The sequence below is a fragment of the Crocuta crocuta genome, unplaced genomic scaffold, assembly GCF_008692635.1.
Source record: "Crocuta crocuta isolate KB4526 unplaced genomic scaffold, BGI_CrCroc_1.0 scaffold346, whole genome shotgun sequence".
NCBI lineage: Eukaryota > Metazoa > Chordata > Mammalia > Carnivora > Hyaenidae > Crocuta > Crocuta crocuta.
In genome coordinates, this window is record NW_027527957.1 from 1,855,413 (window position 1) to 1,872,370 (window position 16,958).

General features: G+C 32.9%; 1 protein-coding gene across 2 annotated transcripts in view; it reads left to right on the top strand.

Moving 5' to 3' along the window:
- Window positions 1–8,871: 8,871 nt before the first annotated feature.
- Window positions 8,872–16,958, top strand: part of MARCHF1 (membrane associated ring-CH-type finger 1) — a 553,625-nt gene continuing 545,538 nt past the window's right edge. For both annotated transcript variants that reach the window (XM_077752739.1, XM_077752740.1), the window contains exon 1: window positions 8,872–8,916. The gene's annotated coding sequence lies outside the window, so the exon portion shown is untranslated. The remainder of the gene's footprint in view (window positions 8,917–16,958) is intronic.

The following is a 16,958-nucleotide window of genomic DNA, read 5'->3' on the forward strand; positions in this document are numbered from 1 at the left end:
TGTTTTAACGATACTTGTTACCGTTCTCTCGCTGCTTTCCTTTTTTTCTGTTATTTGTTTTGTTAGCTTTAGTGTTAAGTAATATCCATTTTTAATACTTTCTATGTGCTAATCATCTAGTCTTCCATTTTTCTTCTCATATCATAATTGAATTATTTCTACTGTGTCTATATTCATAACCTTTACTTACTATTCTTCCACAAATATTCCAATCCATCTTTTTCTCTTTAGTTCACAAATAAATATATACAATGTTCCTCACGACTTAATTTGTTAAAATTTTCCTAATTGTCTTTTGATTATCTAGAGCTCTGTCCAAGGAAGGGTTCACAAGTATAGCATCCTCTTAGTTCTCGAAAACTTAAAATCATTTTTGCTAAGCCTTGACGCTTAAAAATAACATGGCAGTGTCTAAACTCATCTCACACCTTTCATTACTTCATTGATTATGTGTCACCAAAATTTTCATATTTTGCGTATTTCTGTCAAGAGGTTGGTGGTCAACCAAATTTTCTTTTGTTTCTCTGTGAAACATTTCTTTTTCATTGTAGGTCTAGAGGATGTTTTTCTGTATCTCAAAATTTAATAATTTTATTAGGATACTTATTAGTATGTTTTGTTTTTGCCTATTTTTTTAAGTGCACGTTGACACTTTTAATACATAAAGAATTTTTCTTTTTGGAATATTTTCTTGAATATATTTGAAAATATTAGTTCCATTTCACTATTTGAATTTTCTTCTTAGTGATCCTAATTGTTTGCTTCTATTTATTTCTTTGCTTAAATCATCTTTTGCTGTACTTATAGTTAAGCACTTTAATTGATGTTGTCTGTGTTCTGTCATCACTAGGACTCAACTTTACTTACCCTTCTTCTGTTTTCATAATCTGCCCCTGCCTAGGAATGGATGCAAACTGTCAATGTTGATTTTTTAAAAATAATATTTAATGTTTATTTATTTTTGAGAGAGAGAGAGTGGGGGAGGGGCAGAGAGAGAGGGAGACACAGAATCCAAAGCAGGCTCCCGGCTCTGAGTTGTCAGCACAGGGCCTGATGGAGGGCTCAAACTCACGAACTGCAAGATCATGACCTGAGCCCAAGTTGGATGCCAAACCAACTGAGCCATCCAGGTGCCCCTGTCAATGTTGATTTCATATATTCATTTACTTGTTATTAAAAGTGTTACGACTGTCTCTTAATTATGCTGTAGGGACTGTCTCTTAATTATGCTGTAGGATATGGGTGATTTTGTTTTATTAACTTATTGATTTGTAGTTTCTGGAGAAGGCATAAAGAGATTTACATTGATGTGATTGAAATATTGTAATAGAAATCAGAAATTCAAAATTCACGTGTTTAGATAATTTCAATATTTATATGCTCTAATACTGAATTTCCTACTTTAGAGGTTGGTATATTCCATAGTCTTTTTGTAGAAAATTCCTTTCCAATAAATTTAATTTTGAAAAGTTACATTTACAAATTTGACAAAGGATATTGAATATTCTGGGAAAACATTTTTTAAAATAACTAATGGAATATCATTAATCAATTATTTATTTATTTTTGAGAGAGAAATAGAAAGTGTGAGCACGGGAGGGGCAGAGAGAGGGAGAATCTCAAGCAGGCTCCACTTAAACTTGATGCAGGGCTCAAACTCAGAAAACTATGAGATCATGATCTGAGCCTAATTCAAGAGTCTAATGCTCAACTGATTGAGCCACCCAGATGCTCCGGGTAAAGCATACTTGGTAAATTACTACTGCAAATATTTTAAATACTTCAATGAATGTCATACTGAACTTTAAAGAATGGCTTAAGGTTCTCAGTTCCTGATATCATGATTGCTTATGAATACATATTATTACTTAGTTTAGTTAATATTAAAGCATTAAGTAATTCCATTTATATTTATCATAATCCACCAAATTGCATATGTCATCTTGAAACTCTGTCCTTGGGCCAGAAATTTCACTTTCACTTACAGATTTGTTAGAATGCACAATTTATAGCCTGATTCAGAACTACTGCATCAAAATCTGCATTTTAAAAAGGTCCCTAGATGACATGTATGCCCATTAAAATGGGGTAAGCATTGATCTAAAGCAATGACAAAGTTTTTTAGTATTGTGAAATATTCTTATTTATTTATTTATTTTTACATTAATTCATTTTTGAGGGACAGAGACAGAGACAGAGTGAGCGGCGGAGGGGCAGAGAAAGAGGGAGACACAGAATCTGAAGCAGGCTTCTGGCTCTGAGCTGTCAGCACAAAGCCTGACACAGGGCTTGAACCCACGAACCATGAAATCATGGCCCAAGCCAAAGTTGGACGCTTAACAGACTAAGCCACCCAGGCACCCCGAGTATTGTGAAATATTATTTTAAAGTAGCAAGTATTCAGTTAGTTAAAGGAGACATTGATTTGGCATATTGATCTTTGCCAAATGCAGATAATATTGCATTGGAGGTGGCATAGAATTCATAGTCAAATTAAGTCATCTTTTTAATTCTAGTCTTTTCTATATGGCAGGGGTTAGTATCAATGTCAAGAGATTTAGCCATTTTTGGTTTGATTTTTCCTAATACTTATAAGATATATATACATACACTGATACACACATTGGATTCTTGCATATATTTTTCCTAAAGCAATACTATCCAATAGAACTTTCTTGACATGCTTTCTGTCTGCAGTGTTCAGTGCAGTAGCCAATAACCACATGTGCCTATTGAGTTCTTAGAATTATTGAGAACTGGATAATTTAATTTTTTAAAAAAATTAATTGCTTAAATCCAAATCTACATGTGGCTATTGAGAATTTGGAATGTGACTGCTATATCTGAGAAACTGAATTTTTTATTTTAATTACATAAATTTACATGTGACTAGTGGCCACTGTATTAGATAGGAAACTCTGAAACTGAAACTGGCAAACTATGGCTTGCTTTTGTATGAGCTAAGAATGTTTTTGTTTTTATGTTTTTAAAGGATTATACACACACACACACATACACACACACACACACACACACACACACACATACATGAATATGCAGTGCAACCCAGACTGTGTGGCTTGCAAAGCCTAAAACATCTATTATCTGGCATTCACAAAATAAATGTTTGTAGACTCCTGGTCTGATGTGGTACTTCTACTTAGTNATGCAGTGCAACCCAGACTATGTGGCTTGCAAAGCCTAAAACATCTATTATCTGGCCATTCACAAAATAAATGTTTGTAGACTCCTGGTCTGATGTGGTACTTCTACTTAGTACGGAATGCAGAACTAAGAAATAAACTTCAAAGCAGATATTTTGGAATGTACACTATTGTCTAGCATTTTCATCAAGAGATTTATATAAAGAATTACTTGATAGCTTTAATTTTACTGTTATGATGCATCAATTTAACTTATGCACTGAATATTCATAATCTTTTCATCTTTACGGTTGACAGTTTTTCAATAACATCCAAAATTTAATTGAAGCCAAGGAATGTTGTAGAGATCTTTCACCTCATAAGACAATATCAGTGGTGTTAGAGAATTTTTTTTCTGTATTATTAAGTATTCATGCCTACAGACTAAACAGAAAGAAAAAAAATTAAATTCCATAGAATTTTCTTTTGGGCATTTCCTCCTCAAATTAAAATTTTACTGAAATCTATTATTTTTTTGTATATTTCATGGCAGCTATGACATCCATGTAGTCATCAATTTTTCCTCTTAGATTCTGAATTTTAGGAATCTGCAAAAATTATGTTTTGGAAAAAATTTCTCAAAAATGCATACATAAAAAAATTGAAAGTTTAAAATGACCAAATTCTAAGTAATTATAATTTGTTATACAAAGATTACATCATGAACTGTATCTAAAATAATTTGAATGACATTTAATATTTCCTTCAAAAACAATGATTCATTACTTCTATACTAATTATTCAACTTTATATATTATTTCCTAAATGTTGTCTCATATTACCAGTGTATTATGCCAGTGTTTGTAGTGTGAATAAATATCCTTCCATAATATTCTCAAGTTTTGCTATGATCTTTGCCAAATGCAGAAAATTTCAATTATCACTCTCAAACTATCTTGGATAATCTTCTGAACACATTTGCTTTGCCAAAACCAAAATTATGTATATTATGTGTTCGAAAACATGTCATCTCTTATTTTCATTTTGTGTCTGTTCTTCAACAAAAATAGTTATTGATTTTTCCAAATTAGTTTTACATTTTATTTTTTCTTAGTTTACTGTCAAGTTGGTTTCCATATAATACTCAGTGCTCATCCCAACAAGTGCCCTCCTCCATTCCCATCACCCCCCTTCCCCTCTCTCCCACCCCCATCAGCCCTCAGTTTATTCTCAGCATTCAAGAATCTCTCATGGTGTGCCTCCCTCCCTCTCCCCAACTACTTTTCCCCTTCTTCTCCCCCACGGTCCTCCGTTCAGTTCCTCCTAAGCCACCTATACATGCAAACATATGGTATCTGTCCTTCTCTGCCGGTCTTATTTCGCTCAGCATAATACCCTCAAGTTCCATACATGTTGCTACACATGGCCAGATTTCATTCTTTCTCATTGCCATGGAGTATTCCATTGTATAGATAAACCACATCTTTTTAGAAACAGATTCTTTTTTAATGTTTTTATTTATTTCTGAGAGAGAGAGAGAGAGCGTGTGCAAGCGAGCGAGCAGGGGAGAATCAGAGAGGGAGACACAATCTGAAACAGGCTCCAGGCTCTTAGCTGTCAGCACAGAGCTGGACGCAAACCCATGAACCATGGGATCATGACCTGAGCCAAAGTCAGATGCTTAACCAACTGAGCCACCCAGGTGCCCCTTGATTTACTTTTTAAATACCTGACCCTGTGATTGCTTTTCAGTCTAATTTACTCTTGTTTACTTACTCCCTATAATTGACTATTGCTCATTCTCAACTATTCATTGATATTTTTTATATCTGCAGAAATTCAGACTAACTGCAAGATCCTTTGCATAAAGTAAATAGAATATAGTGATTTTTTTCATTTGAAAAAATCAGAATATGACAAACATCCCAAAACTTCCTACCTGTGCTGACTTCTTCAAGATCAGACTTTCTTTTATGAGATGAATGATTCTCAGCAAGAGTAGCTCTCTGATGAATATTAAAAATGTGTCCATATTTTGGGATTTTGGTGGACTCCACTTCATTTGATGAAGTGTTCAGGATTTTGTTTTTTTGCTAGTTTTTTTCTTCTGTTTTTAATGTTTTATTTATTTCTGAGAGAGAGACAGCATGAGCAGGGGAGGGTCAGAGAGAGAGAGATACAGACTCTGAAACAGGCTCCAGGCTCTGAGCTGGCTGTCAGCACAGAGCCCAAAGTGGGGCTTCAACCCACGAACCGTGAGATCATGACCTGAGCCGAAGTCGGAAGCTTAACCGACTGAGCCACCCAGGCGCCCCTAGTTTTTGTTTTTTTTTTAAGTCAGTAGTCCTTGTAGACATAGAAGTGGGAGATAATTTCACATCCTGTTCCATTAGTGATGATTCATACTGCACTCTGCTAAAACTAATAGTGCTGAGGTTTTTGCCCTTTTTTTGGTCATTCAATCCTCATTCTTCAGGTTTTTTTTCAGTGTTCTAATTAATGTTCTTTTTCTCTTTTGTTTGTGGAAGGTGTTCCATTTTTTGTCATGTCTCAATAATTTTTATTATAATAAAATAGGCTTATTATAATAATTGTATTCTGACAACTTTATTGTACATTTTATTGTGTTTCCACTACTTAGCAAAGATAATAAAGCATCATATATTGCCAGCTTTGGAAAATATCAAAATTTTAGCCCAACATTTAATTTTTCTAATAACCAAATTCCACAGTAAATATTTTGATTCTTTAATAATGAATGGATTGTTATATAATATTCTCTTATTTAAACCTATGTCAATATTTAGTTTTGGATTATTAATAATTAATTACAGTTGCATAATGATTGATATAATGAAAGCATCTTTTAGACATAGATGGGGATTTAGTAGTACTTCACAGCAGTGTTGCAGTAAACAAAATACAGTTGGTGTAAACTTCAATAAAATACATTAAATATAAATACAGCGACTGAATTAATGCAAGGAGAGATTAATTTTACAAATACATATACTTATATGCTACAGACATATGAAAGTAGATAATTAGATAAACATATCAATATAAAGATTGATGGATATATCAATTTGAAGCCCAGCTACTTGTTTAGAGGCACAGATTATTACAGATATTATTGAATCACTACTATATTTTGATTACTATATTTTTAGTTTATCAAATTTATTTTTCCTTTGTAAACTCAAGTGGAATGTATGTTGACCCTATGGTATTATGATAGAACAGTCTATCCCATTTACTAGAAGTTTGGCACAGTAAGTATGCAAATAAACCATTTTGAGTAAACATTTATAATCAAAATATAAAAGTAAAAATGTTTGGAGTGGGCCACCATTAGATGTGCTATGCTCAATCTGAATACCCAAACCCATCCAGTTTTTAGTGAACCAATAATTTCACCTGAAACTTAAACATTCTCCTTTTTTCTAAAAGAATCTTCAATACCCATCATGGCAGAATGGTTTGAAAGATGAATTGCATATCTAGTCATTATGTACCATCTGTTAATTAAATCATGACATTCTCCCACTTGTGCTTGAATAATTTATTTGTGGGATAAATTTATCCATGTGGTTCTCTATTCAGTTAATTCTCTCTCAGGATTCTCCCTAGTCACTTATACAGAGATGATTTTGACACCCACCTCACCACATGCCCAAATATATAAGAACACTGTGGTCACTACAGTTTAGTCTCAGACTCCCTCCTTTCCCTAAATACTATCTGTAAGTTTTGTTCTGTCTCCCTTCTTCCCTTAATTCCTCCCCCTTACTCCTCTTCCTCCCCTCATTGACAGCCTCCCCTCATTAACTTCCTCCCTTCATTGACTGCCATGACTTATTACACAAAGGGAAGTAAATGTTGAATAGGGACATATGAAGAAGAAAAGTGTCTGGTTTGAAAGGCCAACTCAGAGAGCCTAAAATGATCAAGTAACATAATGCCCAATAGTGATCTCATGCAATTAATGACAATATAACTTTTGAACAGTTTATTCAGGTTTCTATTTGTTTTCATTATGCTAATAGGTCCACTGATATTTTGCAATCTTTTCTACTTGAAACTCAGATTTTTTCAAAATTTATTTTTATTTTATTTCTTTTACAAATAGTTTATTGTCAAGTTGGTTGCCATATAGGAAACTCAGATTTTCATAACTAAATTCCATTTAAATTATATAATCTGTAAAGGTGAGGTCCCTTGAGACATGGAAAAATTTTAAGCTATCCAGTTTAATTTAAGCAATACAAGGTAGCCATAGTTAAAGCTGGATGATAGCAGTTGGACTATTCTGAGACAAAGAAGGATTCCATTCTTTAATTTGTAAAAGAAATCATCTGCAATTGTTGATGGGTATTTGACCGGTCATATTCTACCTATTTTGGGTATTTGAAAGTGGACGATTTATTTAAAAAATATGCGGTGACAGAAATAAGGTCGAAGACTTATTTGTGTTTAAAATGGCATTGATAATTACTTAAAAATTAACAGCAATTCTCATAGTTCTATATACTTTATTCTTCCCTTGTCAAAGCTTCTGTTGTTATTGTTATTTTTCTTGTCAAAGCTTCTGCTGCTGTTATTGTTATTTTTCTGATTTTTCAATTTGTTATATATAGTTTGAATTTCATTTTTCTACCCTATATGGTTACAGTGTATTCCTAGTGGGAGCAGTTGACTTTTGTAAGTCAATTTGTTAATTCTATAGACAAGTTAATTTCAAATAGCTATTATATAATGTCTACTTTAGCTCCCTGTATATCGATTCTATCAATAGATACAGTTCTGATATGAACACGTCATATTTTATTTACAACTACAATGTTACTTTATACATTGAAAAAATGATCAATAATATCTTCTAATAGTTTGTTAAAATACCACCTTGTGATCTTTCTTCATGGAAAAAAGAATAAGGAGAAATTCCAAGAGATTGATGTCAGCTCACTGAACAGACAATTGAAATTCTGACTCTTTCAACCAGACATAGACAATTCCAATGTTGTAGTCATGTTTGCCTTCTATTGGAGTGAATGCTAAAACAAATAAAGGATGCAATAGTTAGTGCTGTTTTATACATGAGGTGTAAGAGGGAGTGAACCACCTGGCTTGTGTTTCTTCTTACAATGTATAAGGATCCCAAAATGAGCCTGTTACCTAGCTTCATACAGTGTTCTTTTGTATATCCTTCAAGTGTGTCATCTTTTTTGTCATCCTCATTATATTTCAAACATTTTGTTGATTTCAGACCGTCTTCATGAAATAACTGTTAGCAACATGGGGCCAGGTATTCTAGTTTGAGTGTTTGTCCTCTGACTTTGGAGTCATTGCTGAGTGTCTTAGCTGCTCAGCAGCATAAAAATGATATGAACAGCTTCTTTTTTTTGTCTTACAGAAAATAAACCTTCAGTTTACTCATATCTCATACCTCATGCCTCACATCCTGAGGTATCTTAATATTTTGGAATTGTTTAGAAATTGGTAGAAGTTCTTTCTCATGACCTGAATATTGGCACAAATGGCATTAGAAACACACCCTGTGATATTAGGGTTTAGTGATTGTTTAGATAGGCCTACAGTTTGTACAATAGTTGTGTGGTCTTTCCACTACACGAACTTAGTTTCCTTAAAATTATTTTTGAAATTCAGCCTTTAAGTTTGTTTAATTTTCTTTTTCAGGAAAGGTACCTGGAAGAATTCTGAGAGAATATACTCAGTTGTCCTGCTGTGATGAAACAAGACACTGCTGTATTTTGTAAGTTCCATCTATTTTTATCCTAGATAGAGAAGACTTTCAGCTACTGAGAGCCACATGTTTCTCTTGGAATTAGAATCAAACTTTCTTTAATGGAAGGGTGTTAATTGATTTTATTTTTTTTTCAAACATTCTTTTACCCAGATCTTATTCAGTTTCAGGGAATATCATGTCTTTTTAAAATTAACTCTGTTTCCTTATATCTGTTAGCCATTATTTTAATGACTTGTGTTAAGAACTTTATCAGTTGAAGAGCTAGATGGAAGAGGAAGGGCTGTCAGTAGTACTGATTTGCCTGGGCAAATATATTGGTAATTATAATGTCCTCCATTTCAGCAAACAAATATATTTAATGTTATCTCTACTAACTGCCTTATTTGGTCTCATGAAAGCAACTGAATACTGACTATCTTTGGGAAACATATTGATTTTATTTTGTTACTAATATAGCTTTTACATTCAAGGATTATAATATTCATCATGATGAGATGTGTACTACGTACCTCTGATGTACTAGGATCCAATATTTATGTATTTCATATGATAAAAAGAAAAGGAGCAAAGGCTTCTGTGTGAAGAGTCATAAATGACATTAAATTGAGCATCTCCTGAACCTTCAGATTTACACTCCTGGTTATCTCAAAGTTAAAATATTTTGCTATTTCAGTTTCTAAAACACAGTATAAAGCAAATAGTTTACCCCTTTGTTTATAAACTACCTTCTGATATTAAGATAAAATAGTTAGTTTTCTATGAAAAACCAGGTAGATTGAGAGAATGTAATACATGCCATTAAATTTGACTTTTGCAACTTTGCTTTGCCTTGCTTTTGCTTTTCTTTCATGCAGACTATTTCCAGCAAATAAAAGAAAACATTATGCTGTATCTCTCTATAATAAATGCAAGAGAGATCAGATAAATGAAAATATATACTTAACCACTTGTAATCTGTGGCATAGTAGCCATTCCAAGTGCTTTTTCATTGAGGATGTTAGGTTAACCCAATATGTTTGAACAACTTAATTAGTGTTGATGTGATAACATGAAGACCACAATTACTTAAAGGCAGATTTTAGAAGGCTATATAGTAATTTGGAGGGAAGAAATCACTTCAGAAATATCTTGAAATTTCTGGAGAATCACAAAAAGGAGGGAAATTTTATAAAGACAAATATTAGGATATCCCATGTAAAAAAATAAAGATGTAGAAGGCTAACGCAAAAATCATCTTAAATTTAAATTCCAATTTTTTCAAACCCTATCCATTTGTATTTGTATTCAGTTTTATTGGAATGGATCTGTGTATATCACTATGTAAGATTAAGGTATCCAGAATGATGGTTTGATTAACATATATTATGAAATGATTACCACAATAGGATTAGTTAATATCCATTATCTCATGGATGGATAAAATAAATAGAAATAAAAAAAATTCTTGTGAAGAGAATTCTCAAGATCTACTCTCTTAACAGCATTCCTGTATATCAGGCAGCAGTGTTAGCTGTAGTAATCATATTGTACATTACATCTCTATTACTTATTTATCTTATAATTGGAAGTTTGTACCCTTTGACTGCTTTTATTTAATTCCACCTCCCCTCAGCCCCTGCCTTAGGAAACCATATGTGTCATCTCTGTTTCCATGAGTTAGGTGTTTTGTTATATATATTTTTAAGATTCACATTTAAGTGAGATCATACAGTATTTGTCTTTCTCTATCTGACTTAGCAGTATGCCTTCAAGTTCCATACATGTTGTCCCAAATTCCCAAGGTAGAATTTCCTTGTTCTTTTTATGGCTGAATAATATTCCATTGTTTGTGTGTAATATATATATTACTTTATCCATTCATCGATAGACACTTAGGTTGTTTCCATATCTTAGTTATCGTAAATAATGCTGCTGTGAACATGGGAGTGCAGATATATTTACAAGTTAGATTTTTTTTTTCCCCCCTTTGGATATATTCCCAGAAGTAACAATTCTGGATCAAATGGTAGTTCTGTTGTTAATTCTTTTGAGGAAACCTCATACTGTTTTCTATAGTGACTGTACCAAATACTTACATTATGGTCACACCATCAGTACTCAAGATTTCCCTTTTTTCTACATGTGCATGTGAGCATTTATTATCTCTTCTTGATGATGTCCATTTTAACAGGCATGAAATAAAATCTCATTGTGGTTTTAATTTGCATTTCTCTAATGACTAGTGCTTTTTAAGCATCTTTTCGTGTATTTGTTGACCATCTTCTTTGCAGAAATATTTATTAAAGAGCTTTGCCCATTTTTAAATTATACTATTTGGNCTCTCTTTATGCCAGTACTATATTGTTTTAGTCACTATAGCTTTATGGTATAGTTTGAAATTAGGAAGTATGAGCCTGTTATGTTCTTCTTTCTTAGGATTGATTTAGCTATTCAGGGTCTCTTGTGGTTTAATATAAATTTGGAAAGTATTTTTAAAATTTTCTGTAGGAATGTCTGGATGGCTTTGTCAGTTAAGCAACTGACTTCAGCTCAGGTCATGAACTTGTGGTTGTGAGTTTGAGCCCTGCGTCAGACTCTGTGCTGATAGCTCAGAGCCTGGAGACTGCTTCAGATTCTCTGTCTCCCTCTCTCTCTGCTCCTCCCCCACTCATGTTCTGTTTCTCTCTCTCTCTCTCTCTCCTCTCTGTCTCTCTCACAAAAAAAAAAACCTTAACATTAAAAAAAAATTTTTCTGTAAAAAATGGCATCATAATCCTGATAGTAATTGTATTGAGTCTATTGATGGCTATTAGTAGTATTGCTATTTTAACAATATTAATGCTTCCAATCTATGAACATGGTATACCTTTTAATTTACTTGTGTCATCCTCAATTTCTTTCATCGGTGTCTTACAGTTTTCAGAACAGAGATCTTTCCCATCCATGGTTAAACTTGTTAGGTGTTTTATTGTTTTTGATGTCATTGTGAGTGGGATCAATTTTTTTTTCTTTTTCTTTCAGAAAATTTATTATACAGAAAAGCTACTGACTTTTGCATGTTAATTTTTTATCCTGCCACTCTCCTGAATTTGTTGATTAGTTCCAACAGGTTTTGGTTGTCTTTAGGATTTTCTGTGTATAAATTTATGTCATCTGAAAATAGAGACAAGTTTACTTCTCCCTTTCTAATTCTGATGCTGTTTGTTTGTTTATTTACTTATTGCCTGATTGATCTAGCTAACAGTACTATGTTGAACAGGAGTAGTAATGGTGGTCACTCTTGTTCCTGATGTAAGAGGACAAATTTCAGCCTTTCCTATTGAATATGATGTTAGCTGCAGATTTGTCGTACATGGCCTTTATTATGTTGAGACAGATTCCTTATTTGTCTAATCTGTAGTGTTTTTATAATGAATGGATATTGAATTTTGTCAAATGTTTTTTCTGTATCTGTTGAGATGATTATGTAATTCTTTTCTTTCATTCTATTAATGTGATGTATTACATTGATTAATTTGCATATGTTTAGCCATCTTTGCAAACCAAGGATAAATCCCACTTGTTAATGATGAATGATCCTTTTAATGTGCTGATGAATTTGGTTTGCTAATATTTGTTGAAAATATTGTAATTTTTGCATCTACATTCATCAGGGATATTGGCCTATTGTTTTCCTTTCTAGAGTGTCTGAATCTGGCTTTGGCATAAGAAAGTCCTGGTTTTATAAAATGAGTTTGGGAGTGTTTCCTGCTCTTCCCTTTTTTTGAATACTGAAAATAATTGTTGTAATACTTCATCAAATATTTGGTAAAATTCAGCAGTAAAACCACCTGGTCCAGGGCTTTTGTTTGTTGGGAGATTTTTAATTAGTGATTCCATTTCTTTAATAGTAATTGACCTGTTCAGATTCTCTATTTCTTCTTGTTTCAGTCTTAGTAGCTTATATGTTTCTATGAATTTTTCCATTTCTTCCTGGTTGTCCAGTTTGTAGGTGTTTATCTGTTTATAGTAGAACTTTATGCTTCTTTGTATTACTATGGGCTCAGTTATCTGTATTAATATTTTTCTCGGTGAAAACTGTGAAGTTTTTACCCTAAATCACTGCATTTAAGAAAAATTACCAATTGTCTGTTTTTTACTAAATAAAGATTTATCTGTGCATCTCTCTCTTAAAATGCATTTTTTGATCATTAACTAGCAATATCATTCAATGACTATTACAATTTTTATTAATAAAAAGTATTTGTTGGATATTTACAATGTATCAAACCCTACGCATGAAAAATGGCAAAAAAAGAATTGGTGTTCAGTATGATCTGTGTACTTTTATCAGTGGTGAATATACCTTTTCTATTAGGATTTTACAGAAGTTTCCTGTTCCCCCATTTCTACATCAGTTTCTACACATCTAAGAAATCCAAATTAATAAAGCCATATTAGACCTTAGACTTGTAAAATACAAGAAATATTTTTAAGAGTCAGGAATAAATATATTTTTGCCTTTGGTCACACTCCTCTTTATTACTCTGAACATTTGTGGTATATTCATCTAATATAGAATCTGGAATATATGGAGAGAGTCAAAGAGAGAAATAAAAATGTGTTCACAAATTTTCAATAATAGCATCTCTCTGATAAAAAAAATAAGTAGAATAATTTCATTTGAAAAAGAAAATGGTGAAATAACTTAATATTATTATTCTTTCTGTATATGAAGAAACCTCATGGGAAAGGTAGACAGTTCTTTATTTTGTAGTAATTAAAAAAAATCCCAAGTATAATAACCCTGGACTGTTACCAGCATAGATTTCCATGCTGTGAGAAATTTTAAGCACTAGAATACTTACAGGTAGATGCTTGAAAATCCCTTACTTTGAAATATCTCTTAAAGCAAAACCTATCCCATATTTGAAGGACTGAGAGAAAAAGTGCTAATTACAACATGAAATCTTCTAAATCTTGTATTAAATGATCATAAATTAGTTACTGTTGTACCTTCTGTAATAGCTTATTAGCTTCAATCAACGTTGGCTTTGATTTCTGAGACCATACGGAGGAGGAAGTTAACTGGTTTAATGAAACATCTCCTGCTCAGCGATGGTCCCAATTGAATAACTATTTAGTCCCTAATGGAGAATTAGTATAGCTTTCTTTGTGGGTTTAAAGGATAATCAAAGTAGCTTCTTTGCCTTTGGTATGAATTCTTTCCTGCAGCTAGAGTAAGTTCATCTGTCTGGAATTCATCTAAACAAATGTTTTTAATGACCACATTAAAAAAAAATCATAGCTATCTTTTTGCTGTCCATTCTTGCTTTTCCCTTAAGAGAAGATTGTACTTCACAGGTAATACCTATACACTATATTATAACTCTCGGACCTCCCACAACATCTTGAGGTTAAGTTTGTAGGTCACATACATGTTCAAAAAGATGTAGAAAGCAAGCAATCACTGGACAAATGAAGTGCAAAGTGAAGTGTTGCTCTTATCAGAATACATCTAAATAAAATTGGGTTATAATGATAAAACATAGATGGGGAATAAATGGCTGGTATCAAAGAGTAAAGTAAGAACATTCTTGACTTAAGAGTGTTACTTAAGATATATAGAGAAGTCCCAGATTTAAAGGCATTGGAAAGGGAATTTTATGAAATGAGTAGGAGGAAGCAAACTTAAGTAGGTAAGATTGATTGAAACCATGAAAAGTCTTAATTCCATGCAACGAAGCCTATACTTCATTCAGTGGATGGGGCAATGATGAGAAACATTTCAATGAAATTCTCTTCTGTCAGTTCTTAACAATTGATGTGGGGGGAAGAGTGAAAAAAATCAAAGATGATGTCATAGTTTAAGCTCTGAAAAGTGTAAAAATATAAAATGAATGGAAATAGGAAAATTAAAGAGATGGGGTGGAGGGATAAGTTTGTATGAATGATGTAATTTTTGAAATATTCTGAACTTATTTTCCAAAAGCTTCTTATCTCAACTTATATTTTTATCCCAAACTCATTTTTTATCATTGGCATTTTTGATAGTAAAACATATGGCTCATTTATACTCATTTTGTTTTACATTGTCACTGTGCCTCGAGTTTATCCAAAAGTGAAATTTTAAATTAAAAAAATTAGGAATTCTCGGGGCGCCTGGGTGGCTTAGTCGGTTAAGCGTCCGACTTTCGCTTAGGTCATGGTCTCGCGGTTCGTGGGTTCGAGCCCTGTGTCGGGCTCTGTGCTGACTGCCAGCTCAGAGCCTGGAGCCTATTTCAGAGTCTGTGTCTCCCTCTCTCTCTGACCCTCCCCTGCTCACGCTGTCTCTCTCTCTCTCCTAGAAATAAATAAAAATATTAAAAAAAAAAAAGAAAATACTAATTTAAAAAAAATTAGGAATTCTGGAAATGTTGAAAGAAATGTTTACTCATTTTGTGGTAGTTTTTACCCACATAAAGCCCAGAGTCCATATTCAGGAGTAATTGTTTGCTTCATTAAAGACATCAGTTTGTTTGGTACCCATGGGCATTTTATAGCAACAAAATGGGTTTGATTCTTTGTTTCACTTAAGTCATTTTGTAAGAAAGAGGTAACTATGAGGCTATAGCCTAGACATTTGACTTATTGGTTTGCTCATCCATAATAGGCATCTATTTATGATGTGGCCAAGAGTAACTTGAGTATTGCTAAGGAAGATAAAATCATGCTTATCCTGAAATTAAAAAACAAAACAAAACACTTATTTAACTATTTAACCAATTATTCTAAAACTCTGCATTGGGTATATGAGAATAGTACAGATGGCATAAATACCTTCTAAATGAAGTTGACATAAAATACTAAAAACTAACTTAATATTTCCCTAAGTACCAGAGAAGAATAATGTAGAATAAAAATGTTTAGTAGTAATTTTTAAAGAAGATTATGAAAATCAGAGTGATCTGTGCATGTGGACCCATTTGGGGCTCTAGCAACCAGTTGTGATAGACTAGGATTAAAACAATGATTTCAGCAATGCAAACTAATATTTTGTATTCTGTTTCTAGGTCTACTTTTACCATATTGTTTTAATATATATCATGATATACTTTTTAATTTTGTTACATTAAATGTAACAATCTAAATTGTTACCTAATCTAAAAATAATTTGTGGTAATTGACAAGAAAAATGTAGACTCTGAGCTAAAAACCAGTGATGCACAATGCATGGGTTAAGCTGGGTACAACACTGGACAGGAGATTGTGTTATCAAAACCAGCCAAACAACCAAATAAACAAATGTGTTGGGAAAGCTATAGCATCTCAGTATATATTTGAGTTTGTTATATTTGTAAATGAAAGGATAGAAGTTCAAGAGAGCTCAAGTGTTGTGACGATGCTTCTATCTTTGAACAACATAGTGGCTGTATGTTCAGTATAAACTTTGGAAAATATAGGAAAGATCTTCCACATATGATCAGCCTCTGGTAGATACCCTGAACAAAACTAAGTGCAATTACGTGAGGAAGCAAAGTGATTATAGTGTCTTTTGGATTACCTGGAGACACAGGGAAGAAGCCTGAAAAATCTTGAAGGGATGAATATACGGCAGTTTATTCCTTAGACAGTTGTCTTAAATATGAACTGTCTTCAGCAGGTTTAAGGTAGGAGTTGTATGGCATACAACTCATAAATGTGATTCTAGTGAGTATCAGAAGGGCAGCAGTTAGTTCCTGACTGAAAAAACACTTCTAATGCTAGAGATATCAGCCATGTTTAAAATAAAAGATATTTCATTGTGAAAGTTCAGGATTATGAATTTATTCATTTAGGCAACACATAAACTTGTTTAGCATACATTGCTAACGATTCTGTTTATCATCAGAAGTGAAGGTATCTGTGTGCAATATGAACATTTTTGTCAGGAAAAAAATTCTAAATGCTTAAAATGAGTGCTAAGAGGATATCTAAAAGTTTTTTATGTCTTTGTCTTAAAAATTGGGGGTGTGTGTGCGCCTGGGTGGCTCAATTGGTTGAGTGTTCAACTTTGGCTCAGGTCATGATCTCACAGTCCATGGGTTCAAGCCCCACGTAGGGCTCTGTGC